This window comes from Mus musculus, chromosome 15 (assembly GCF_000001635.26).
Source record: "Mus musculus strain C57BL/6J chromosome 15, GRCm38.p6 C57BL/6J".
Classification (NCBI taxonomy): domain Eukaryota; kingdom Metazoa; phylum Chordata; class Mammalia; order Rodentia; family Muridae; genus Mus; species Mus musculus.
The window spans coordinates 98,015,701-98,027,554 of record NC_000081.6 but is presented as its reverse complement, the minus strand read 5'-3'; positions in this window follow the sequence as shown (position 1 = coordinate 98,027,554).

Genomic DNA, 11,854 nt, shown 5'->3' with positions numbered 1-11,854 from the left:
CCTTCACACCCCTCCGCCCCTTCTCTAAAGAGGGGCCCAGCCTGGCAGAGCCGACATGAGGACGCCCCACTGCCCCAGAGTGGCTGCCATTCCCAGAAGCAAGGGTCCAGGCTGGAAGAAGGGTGCCTGGGCAGGCATTCGAAGTGATAAAGGCCTCTGATGCTTCCCACAGGCAGGGATCAATTAAAACTCTGGGGTCTCTCAGCATAAGGCCAGGTGCTCTATCTGAATCTGTAGGGAGAGATGGAGACTCAGACACAATAGATGGTTTCCTAACTGCTGATCAATTTCCAGCTAGGCTTGCGGCTCCCAACACATTCCCCACATTCTCCATTCACTGCATACAATCAGCTGAAACTAGTCAGCACTCAGTGCCCACTGCTGTGTGCCAGGGACTGTTAGGTACTCGACAGTCGGAAATAAACAAGGCATGGGCTCCAAGAGCTTACCAGCCTGGACTAGGGACCTGGATTGCCACACCACAACAGTTTGAGGTGCATATTTTTACACTCCCTTTATAGTTGGCAAAACTGACACTTGCTGAGGTCAGGTGACCTATCCAGGGACGTGTGTGTGTGTGTGTGTGTGTGTGTGTGTGTGTGTGTGTGCCTCTGAAGTCAAAAGCACCCAGCAGGTTTCCTGTAAGGAAGGATTTCAGCTAAGAACATAGAGCAAGAAGCCTGGGAAGGGATGGGGGGACAAGGCATAGACTGGTGTACAGACTCGTTGGCATCTCGGGCCATTCCAGAGCTAACTAAGGTGGGCACAGCATTCCAGAACCCTCCAGGGGGGCAGCCAGCAGTGCCTCCTCTAACAGAGACTCAGAAAGGAAGGTCTTTCATAACCAGGCTCACTGTAGTCTCAATGCTCCTTTATGACGAAGCCTCAGGTTAGAAAAAAAAAAAACATAAATCATGCACATTCCCGGCCAGCCATGACAAAAATACACAGCCTCGGCAGGTCCCTGCACAGCAAAGGCAAACAGATCCCTGGAGCAGCACTGGATGTCCACACAGATGGCCACTGTCCTCAGCAGAGCCCGTGCCCCAGCTCGGGGAGCCTCCCTTCTCCTGGGCAAGACAGAGAACTCCAAATTCTGGATAGTCATACTAATTCCCCTACAAGAGAAGTCGCCTCAGCCTCAACACATGTTTGGACTGTTTATGACCAGTCGTGGAATGAAGGAATGTGTTCCTTGTTTAGAAGCTCCGAGCCTCCTTGGGAGGTTGAGATCTAGAGAATTCTCCAAGAGCCCAAAATAACATGTCCAGGTATCTGCTTCCTTATCTCTGAAACAGAGCTAATAATACATATGTCACTGAAGTCCTAAGAACTCAGATAGGCAGGGGCCAAAGTCCCTGAGACCCGAACAGTTACTGCATCTGCCCTCCTCCCCAAGGACTCTGGCTAAATCCTTTCTCCTTCCCTCAGGCTTGGGAATGGCTATACTGAGATTCTAGGATCCAGACCTCTAAACCCTGCCCCGACTCCAAAAGCTTACACCGGGGAGGCTGCTCTGGCCTTATCTCTTAAGCATCCCAAATCAAGCAAGAGACCTGACAGCCCACTTCAGACCCAGTCTAAGCTGGAGAGCCTACCCTACAACTCTGGTTATCACCCACCCTCCTCTGGGCCTCCACTTATTTTATGTTCTCTGGGGGCTGACCTTAGTTATGGTCTAATAGCCTTTACTGCCTTGGCCCTCCAACTGGCACCAGGAGCTGCTGCTTTTCTGTCACTGCTAATGAGATTCTAACAAAGCCATGAGTAGCTGGGAAGTCGGCTAGCTACCGTTAGCAGAGACTGCTGGACTGCTGCCTAGGGGACCAAGCTCCTGTGGGAAGGAGATGTGGCAAGCGGGCAGGGAGGGAACACAGCACTCTTTGCAGAGAAGGCTATGGGGGCAGGGAGCGAGAGGTTGTCATGCCCCAGAGGGACCACAAGACTCATCCCACCCCCATACTCTGTAGCCATCTAAGCAAAAACCAAAGGAGCCAAAACCAAGAAGCAGGGCTCCAGCCTCCTCGTCCAATGCCTGGTACAAGTAGAGGCTGGTGAATGCTGTAGCCCCTCCTTAGTCTGTTCAGAACACACACCCTGTCTGTCCCCAGGGATCATCTCTGTCACCCCTCTCTAGTCTCCTGCACTGGGAAAGTCCATGTCCAACAGCTATACCCACTCCTGGGGAGATGGCAGTTGTTGGGGCGTGCTGACATGAGAAGACAAAGCTTGAGAAAGGGCCTTGGAGAAATAACTACCCAGAGAAGAAGAGGCTGGGGAATGGCCAGGAATAGATACTGCTCAAGTCTCCAAGGGACTCAGCTCTCAGGATCTATGGAACCTTCAATGAAAAGACTCCACAAGGAACTCAGTACAGGACATATACGAGCAACCAATATATGTTTATCATATACCTGCTGAGTGTCAGAAGACAACTGGAATGCTCTTGGCAAGAGCTGAGCTCAACTTTCAAGGAAGACGCACCTGTTAGTACAGATCTTGTTCTGTTCCCTGTGCCCCATGCCATTCACGTCCCCCAACAGAGTGGGAGGCAGTAGATACCGCTGCCATCTCCCGCTCGCTATGGGTGAGACGACTGTCTTGGCAGTCGGGATGCAAGACTAGACCGCAGGAGTCCCAGGACCTCGCTGAAAGCTGCTTTCGGTCATGTGCTGTGCTAGCTGTCTCACCTGCAGGGAGGACACTGCTAGGCAGTTCACAACCATAGAGCAGTCTAAGCCCAGGGGAGAATGAGGACACCAAAGGAAGGAACCCCACTGGCCTGAACAGAAAGCACCTGGGTGTGATGGAGAGGCTGGACATGGGACTGCTTCTGGGAGCAGGGTCTTCAGGACCAGTCCAGTGGTTGCTGACTCTTTGGTGAGGGCAGCTCTTAAAGAGAATGAGTCTGGCCAGTGCAGACAGGTGGAGGACAGGAGAACCGTGGCCATGTGAGCCAGGATAGGTTGCGGAACTCTTTGGACCTGGAGCACCTGTGCTTTCGGGGTATCCAGGGTAGACGCTCTTTGTTCAAACCAAATTGTGTCTTGTCGTCAGATCGCAACATCCAGGCAGTGTTCGGTGAGGACGGGGATCAAGTGTGGCGTCAGAGGACACTACAGACTGCTGCTGGCTTAGTAGTTTCTTTCCCCTCATATTACCTTAATCATTTGAACAGAGCCCTCCCCAAATCACCCAGCAGCCTCTGCTCTCAGGGCTTGTGATCTGCTCCTTGCTTCCCCAGGTCAAGTGACCTTACTGAAGAGACATGTCAGAGGTGTGTGTGTATGTGTGTGTGTGTATCTGTAAACAAAGCCCAGTAGGGGCCCTCAAGTGTGAAACTAAGGGACCTAGGGAAGTGAATGAGACCTTGCAGAGAGCCCCTGGGCAGCTAGGCCGGCCTAGAGATGGTACTGTGAATGCAATTTCCAGTAACTTCATAAAAAAAAATGTTTTTATTGTATACATATATGTGTGCCTGGCTGTATGTATTTGCAGCATCTATACAGGAGCCCATGGAAGTCAGAAGAGGTGTCAGACCCCCCTGAAAGCTAGAGTTATGAGCCACCATGTAGATGCTGGAAATCAAACCCAGGTCCTCTACTAGAGCAGTCAGTGCTCTTAACAGCTGAGCCATCTCTCCAGCCCTTTCCAATAACTTTATAGATGCTTTCTTTTCTTTCTTTCCATTTTCTTTTTTCTTTTTCTTTTCCTTTCTTTCTTTTTGAAACAGCGTTTCTCTCTGTAGCCCTGACTATCCTAGAACTCTGTCTTAAACCAGACTGGCCTTGAACTCAGCAATACACCTGCCTCTGCTAGGACTAAAAGCATGCACCACCATCATCTGGCTATTATTTCTTTTCTTTTCTTTCTTTCTTCCTTCCTTCCTTCCTTCCTTCCTTTCTTTCTTTCTTTCTTTCTTTCTTTCTTTCTTTCTTTCTTTCTTTCTTTCTTTCTTTCTTTTTCTCTATATCTCTTTCTCTTTTTCTTTCTTCCATCCTTCCATCCTTCCTCCCATCCTTCCTTCCTTCCCTCCTCCCCTTTCCTCCTCTTCCTCCTCCTCCTCCTTCTTAATAATAGATGGTTTCTTAATAAACATCAGAGCTCTCTGGACTGAGTGCAGCTCATCGCTGGCATCCAGAGGCTGGAGGAGGGGCTGCTGTCTGCAGGTCACTACTCTGCACTCCTCCCACTGTGGTTCTTACACTCGCCCTTTGTCCTCTTTCCAACCCAGCATAATTAGAACAGGCCCTAACTGCCCATGCCCTGGCTCCGGTTTTGTACTCTAGTCCTCTGTTTTGTCTTACTTCATCATATAAGCACTTCAACAATAAAAATCAAAAACAAACAAGCAAATGATAAGCAACAGCAGCAAAACAGCTGGGCAGCTGTGGTGGCTCTTGCTTTCACACCTGGGATCTCAGCGCTCAGGAGGCTGAGCAGGAGGCTCATCACTGTGGGCCTGAGGTCAGCCTGCGCTACACAGTAAGTTCTAGGATAGGCTGGGCTACACAGTGAGACACTATCTCAACAAATTAGATAGATAGATAGATAGATAGATAGATAGATAGATAGATAGATAGATACATACATACATACATACATACATACATACATACATACATGATAGATAGATACAAAGAAAGAAAGAAAGAAAGAAAGAAAGAAAGAAAGAAAGAAAGAAAGAAAGAAAGAAGAGGAGGGAAGGAAGGAAGGAAGGAAGGAAGAAAGAGAGAGAGAGAGAGAGAAAGAAAGAAAGAAAGAAAGAAAGAAAGAAAGAAAGAAAGAAAGAAAGAGAAAAGGAAGGAAGAAGAAGGGAAGGAAGGAAGGAAGAAAGAAAGAAAGAAAGAAAGAAAGAAAGAAAGAAAGAAAGTAGAAGGAAGGAAGGAAGAAAGAAAGGAAGGAAGAAAGGAAGAAAGAAAGGAAGGAAGGAAGGAAGAAAGAAAGAAAGAAAGAAAGAAAGAAAGAAAGAAAGTAGAAGGAAGGAAGGAAGAAAGAAAGGAAGGAAGAAAGGAAGAAAGAAAGGAAGGAAGGAAGGAAGGAAGGAAGGAAGGAAGAAAGAAAGAAAGAAAGAAAGTAGAAGGAAGGAAGGAAGAAAGAAAGGAAGGAAGAAAGGAAGAAAGAAAGGAAGGAAGGAAGGAAGGAAGGAAGGAAGGAAGAAAGAAAGAAAGAAAGAAAGAAAGTAGAAGGAAGGAAGGAAGAAAGAAAGGAAGGAAGAAAGGAAGAAAGAAAGGAAGGAAGGAAGGAAGGAAGGAAGAAAGAAAGAAAGAAAGAAAGAAAGAAAGAAAGACAAGTTAACCATCCCTAACTCAAATTTCAAAACCAGAAGTTTACAATGTTTCTTAAACATATTAAACATGTAGCCTGAAGGCATAATCTTGGAAAGAATAGAAACCAGAAATAAATCTGATCCCACATCAGGATGTGTCAGGAAGCATAAACATGTCAAATTGCTTAGCAACTGAGTGGAAAAGCCTGCTTAACTGTCGGAATCCAGATTTATGGCTGTAGAGCCATGCCACTTGCACGCTGGTAAGGTCTGTATCTCTCTCTCTCTCTCTCTCTCTCTCTCTCTCATGATTCCTTTCCTGACCTCCTCCAAATTTCTTCTCAGACCCAACAACAGCTAGTGGATCTCCTCACAAAAATACCTGGGGAAATCCCCTTCCTCATGTCACCACCCGTGTGGGACAGCTGCTCCTGGGTGCCTGGCTTTCCTAGGAAGTGCTGATCAGCCTAGAGCCAAGCAATTTCTGTAGCCATTGAAAGCCTTTGGGATTTTTGCACTGGTTTCAGATGACTAGGTAGATAAATCACAGCCAAAGGAAGTGGTGTTTTCTGAGTCTTTCTCAGAATTTGACATCTCAAAGCCAAGCTCTAGTTGGAATGGTGATCCCAGCTTTCTTTAGGACACTTATCACAGGGCTATATGAAGTGATAGTATAGATATTTAAGACGTGAGCCCAAAGTCTTTACTAGACAGAGTTTACAAGGGAGGAAATACTCTCATACACCCAGAGACAGCAGTGGGTATGAGGTATTCTACCTGTGGCACCAGAAAATACTAGTTACCTGTACAGGTCTGCTGCCCTGTAGCCCATTACAAGTCAGCCAGCAGGCTGCATCCAGACTGCTAGGACAACTTCTATGACAGCACTGTCTCTTGGTGTGGAGCTTTGTGTTCGTTAGGTTCAGATCGTTTTAGACATAATTTTCAGATTCCTACCATGGAAGCGGTCTGTTGGCAGCTCTAACCCATGGACATCGAGTATCCGATTCCTGACTCGGTGGACAGTAGAACTTGCTGTGCAAACCTGAAGACCCGAGTTTGATCCCCAGAACCCACTGTGAAAGGAGAGAATCACTCCAGGAAGTTGTCACTGTGACTTAACACGCATGCGTGTGTGTGTGTGTGCATGCACACACACACAAACACACACCCCTTTTAATACCTACATGACTCTTCCCCAGTGCATGTATGGGTCACTTACACACCACTTTATAGTTGCTCTCACGTTGTGTTGACTTGCAAACTATAAGCTCCAGCCTAGGGGACCTCATGCAAAGGTGAAAGCCTGTGGACTGTAGGCTTCAGGCTCCTGGGGTGCATGTCCCCAAGGTTGATGGGCCCTTGGCATGGGAGCACCCCACTTAACACCATCTAGAAAAAGAGAGGGCTGCATGGATGACTCAGTGGCTAAGCCACGTGCCCTACAAGTGTGAAGACCTGAGTTAAACCTCACAAAGTCATATAAAGATGGCAGTTACAGCAGTGTATGCGTGTAATCCTAGTGTCGGAGAGGCAGAGACAGGAGGGCTCTAGGGCTCACTGGCCAGCCCGTCTAGAGGAATTGGTAGACTCCAGCTCTGTGGGAGACTTTTTCCTCAAAGTTGATAGACGGCAGTCCTGCAGATAACACCCCAAGGTTGTTCTCTTACCTCCATAGGCACTCCTACACCAGCGTGCGCCTACATCTGTGAACACACAGGCTCACACGCATGTATACCACACACACATATTTAACACTAGGTAGGGAATCTCCCAACACACAAGCCCAAGCAAGGGCTTCTCTTTCAATGGAGAGGAGACATGCTGGAATCAGAGACGAGAACTGGTCCGGTCCCTCCCTTGGCCTGTCTGTGAAGACTTCTCACACACCACCAGCCAACTCTCTGCCAGTCTATCCTGGGACAGAGGACGCTTGTTACCAAGCAGTTCCTTTGGGGTTGAAATTCCACTTCAGGTCTCAGCACCTACAGCCATTTTTCTTCCTTGTTTGTGTTTCCTGTGGAAAGTCTGAAGAAGGAAAAAAAAAAAAAAAAACAAACCAGCGGAGCATCTCTCGAGGTTGCATTTGGAAGGGAGAAAATAGACCCCTTCTCTGCTGGACAAACGCCCCAGACATTGGTGCTTTCAGAACTCAAACACAAGCTGGTTTTCAAAGCCTCCGGCTTGGCCTCCCAGGCTCCACGGAGCTGGTGAAGGGGACAAGCAAGACGCAGCCACCTGGGCTGGGGAGTTTGCTTTGGGATCAGGACTTGGAATTTGTGAATTTTTTTTTTACTTCAAGCACAGCCAGACATGTAGCCCTCACTCTCTCCTGTGCAAGCTCACCCAGCCAGGGTGGCTTCTTCCTGGGATGGAGGGGGAGAGAGAGCCCTGGACCTCAGGTGACTCCTTCCCTGCCTCCACATAGCCCCCAATGGGAGATTTGGCAGGAAGGCTCTCATTAGACAAAGATGGCCTCGGGGACTCTTGCTCCTCTCTCTGAGATGCAGAGGGCAGAGGGTGGGTGGGGGACAGAGTAGAAGGAGTATGTGTCTGAACTTGCAAGTTTTCCAGCTTTGGGACATTACAGAGGAACTTCTAGGCCTCCATCGTAGGAAGCTAGCTCGCTCACTGTGGGCTGGCTAGGCCTTTCAGTGCAATCAAGCATGCTCTGACATGGCCCCTCTCCCCCTCCGTCCCCCTCCTCCCCCATCCCTCCATCTTTCATGAGAGAACAATATAATACATTCCCAAGCACCTGTCACTCACCAGCTTTAACTCATGGCCAGAGCTGTTTAACCTACAGCTGAACTCGGCCACCCCATCTTTGCCTTCCCCTCCCTCACATATTTTGGACCAAATCCTAGAGTCACCATCATTCTCTCATAGATGCTCAGTTTTTACATTGGCATTGGGTTCGGGAACACCAGGGAATCTCTGGCCCCACGTTTTGTTTTGTTTTGTTTTGTTTTGTGAACCTTTCTGTCATAGGCCTGCCTGTAAGTTGTCAGTCCCAGCCAGGCATAGACTCCTGACACTTGGCTTCCTAGAGGCTCTCCAGCTGTACCCCTGTGCTGTCGCATTGTGTCCCTGGAAGGATGTGCATCTTTGGTTGTTATTTTACTGGCAATCACTGGTTACTGATTGCCTGGCAACCATCCTGGGTCCTGGTGGACCAAGGAGAAGGAGCCAAGGCCCATGGGAAATCCCAGGGACTTAGTGCAGAAGGCAGCAGAGCAGCCTGCACATCGAGGGGAAAGATCAGAGAAAGTCCAGTGACAGTTAGGAGGTTTCTTTAAGGTGCTTATAAAGTCTTTAAGATCAATCTACACAGGGCCTTGCGTCCTGGCTAGGAGCTAGAGCAAGGAGCTTCCAACCTTCCTGACATCAGAAAGATATGTCTGTCCCTTTTTCTTTCTTTCTTTTTTAGGGTTTTTTTTTTTGTTGTTGTTGTTGTTGATGTTTTGTTTGGGTTAATTTGGTTTTTCAAGACAGGGCTTCTCTTTGTAGCCCTGGTTGTCCTGGAACTCATTCTGTGGACCAGGCTGGCATCAGACTCAGAGATCTGCCTGCCTCGGCCTTCTGAGTGTTGGGGCTAACAGTGTGTGCCACCCCACCCAGCCCTAAGCTTTTCTTCAATTCATTTTCAGAAATCAAAGCTCAGCTGAGTGAGGCCTTGCTCAGTGGTCACCACTCCCTTTATTCCACTTAGCGTCCGGTTTTTCTTTAACCTCTTTACATTTCCTGGGGTTGCCTTTTCTCCTGCAACTCTATAGTTAGTGTTTTTCCTTGCTCGGCCTGCCTCCTTTCATTATAGATCTGTGCCATAAGAACGGCCACTAATAACCAAGCCACACAGTCAATACTAGACGGTCTGGAAATTTCCTCCGCCAAAGCTGCTAAATCCATAACTGTTCAAAAATCTCAGGCAGATTTTTTTTTTTGAACAAAGGCAGAAAGCAGCCACATTCTTTGCCAAAAATATCACAAGGATGGTCTTTAGGTAACACACTAATATTCTCCTCTGAAACCCTTTGAACCAGACCCCCACAGTTCAAGCCATCCTCCATCAGCAGGCAGCGGGAAAAGACACTGGGCCAGGCCTGAGCATCTGAAACCTCAAAGCCCCATCCATCCCCAGTGACACACTTCCTCTTAACAAGACCACGCCCAGTCCAACAAGACCACGCCCACTAACAGTGTCACTCTCTGTGGGTCTCTGGGGGCCATTTTGATTCAAACCACCAGAGCGAGCTTATGGTTTTTTGTTTCTGTTTTTGTTTTTTTCTATTTGTTTTTGAGATTGGGTCTCACTATGTATCCCTGGCTGTCTTGGAACTCACCTGCCTCTGCCTGGAATTTATGTCTGGCTCTGTTTTCCTTTTGAGAAGAGTTACCAGAGGATGAGTTTTTAGATGTGTAAGAAGCACTCTTTGGAGACAATGGAGCAGCAATGAGACCTGAATACTCAACAACTGTCCCGTCCCACTGTCCCAGACTCAAGGGCAAGCCTGCAAGATGTTCACAGAAAGAGAGTTAGGACTTTTGCGCCTGGATGCATTGGGGAGAGGCAAGACGGACATGCTCCAACACAGCTTCAATGACCATAGAAGCCTTTCGAAGCAGGAATGGGAGACCTTCCTGTAATGTAACATAAATTACTGAATGTAATTTAATGTAAATGATCTAGAACAACTAGTTAAAGGAGCATAGTGACTCAGATGCACTTCTCAAGCCATAAAATACCATCAACTGTGTGCAAGTCAAAACTTGAAATTTTTGCCAGGCATGGCTGCACACACCTTGATTCCAGCATTCGGGAGGCAGAGGCAGGCAGATATCTGAGTTGGAAGCCAGCCTGGTCTACAGAGTGAGTTCCAGGACAGCCAGGGCTACACAGAGAAATCTTATCTTAAAAATAACCCCAAATTAATAAACAAACAAATATTGAAATGTAAATACAAAACCAGAAAGAAATCCAAAGGCAAGAGAGAAAATCTTGAAAATATGCAGAAGAAGCCATAGGCCATAAAACAAAAATTATGATAAATTTAAACATTGACAGTAAGGGGCATTTTAGTATACTCTGCGTGTGGTAACTTTGTAGATGTTGTTTGGTCCTGCCATACAACCCTAGAGAAAGGGGGGAGGGGGCAAAAAGGGGGAAGAAACAGCTGGAGCCAGCCACTGGGCCACTGGCTGGAAAAGCAGGGTGCGGCCACGCACTGGACCACCAGACAGTGCAGTCATTGCAAAGTAGAAGAGGTGATCTTCAGGTGTGCTGCTGGGTTTTCCTTCCCTGTGTCCTAAGGCTGCGCTGTGCACCACAAGTTACCCATGGGAAGAAAACTGTGGGGAAAGATACCGTGTAGCAAAGCCAGGTTTGGAAAGAAAGGCCTTGGCTGGGTTAGCGAGGAGTGGAGGCTCCCGGCATCTTCAAAGGCAATGCATGTCATCGGCCCAGCTAGGCAGCTGGGTCTACATCTTGGCTTGTGTCCCTGAATCTCAGCTCCCTGCTGCATCTCCACACCATATTTAGAGGATAGCATGAATTTATTGAACTTTCAGATGTCCTTGCTTCTTTGACTGCACAATAACGAGCAAATAACCCGTGAATGCTCTGTGCCTTGAGTTAGAACTCTCACCTTTCTTGGAGAAGCAGGGGAGCACTTGAGGCTGATAGAAGAGAAGGAGGTGGACAAGTTATCTCTCCCTCCCTCCCTCCCTCCTTCCCCTCCCTCCCTCCTCCCCATTCTGACAGTCTTACTCTCCAGGTTGACTTGAACTCTTTTGATCCTCCTGTCTCGGCCTCATGGGCACTGGGTTTACAGCCATGTCGTCCTCCTGTACTTGGCGCAGATTCAGTGTTGTGTTATGGATTTGCATTTATTTATTTATTGGTTTATTGGTTTGCTTGTTTACGCAGGGTGGGGGGTCTTAGGGTTTTGCTGCTGTGAACAGACACCATGACCAAGGCAACTCTTATAAAAGATAATGTTTAATTGGGATTGGCTTACAATTTCAGAGGTTCAGTCCATTACCATCAAGATGGGCGCACAGCAGTGTCCAGGCAGGCATGGTGTAGGAGGAGCTGAGAGTTCTACATCTACATCTGAAGGCCTCTAGGAGGAGACTGGCTCCCATGTGGTTAGGAGGAGGGTCTCATTGCCCACCCCCACAGTGACACACTTCTTCCAACAAGGCCACACCTACTCCACCAAGGCCACACCTCCTAATAGTGCCAGTCCTGGGGCCAGGCATATTCAAACCACTCCACAGGGTCTTATTGTATGTTATTGATGGCTCGTTCAGGCACTCACTATGTAGATCAAGCTGGCCTTAAACTCACAAAGATCTACCTGCCTCTAACTCCTGAGGATTAAAGACATGTGCCAACACACCTGACGTTTATTTAATTTTGCAGTGCTGGGAATTGAACCCAGAGCCTCACACATGCCAGACAAGAATCCCTTGACTGAGCTACATCCTCAGAGTACACACAAATTACTGTTAATCTGTTAGCATCAAAAAGCTTAGTAAGTAAGATGAACAATATTGCATTTCAAATATATATATGTTAGTGTA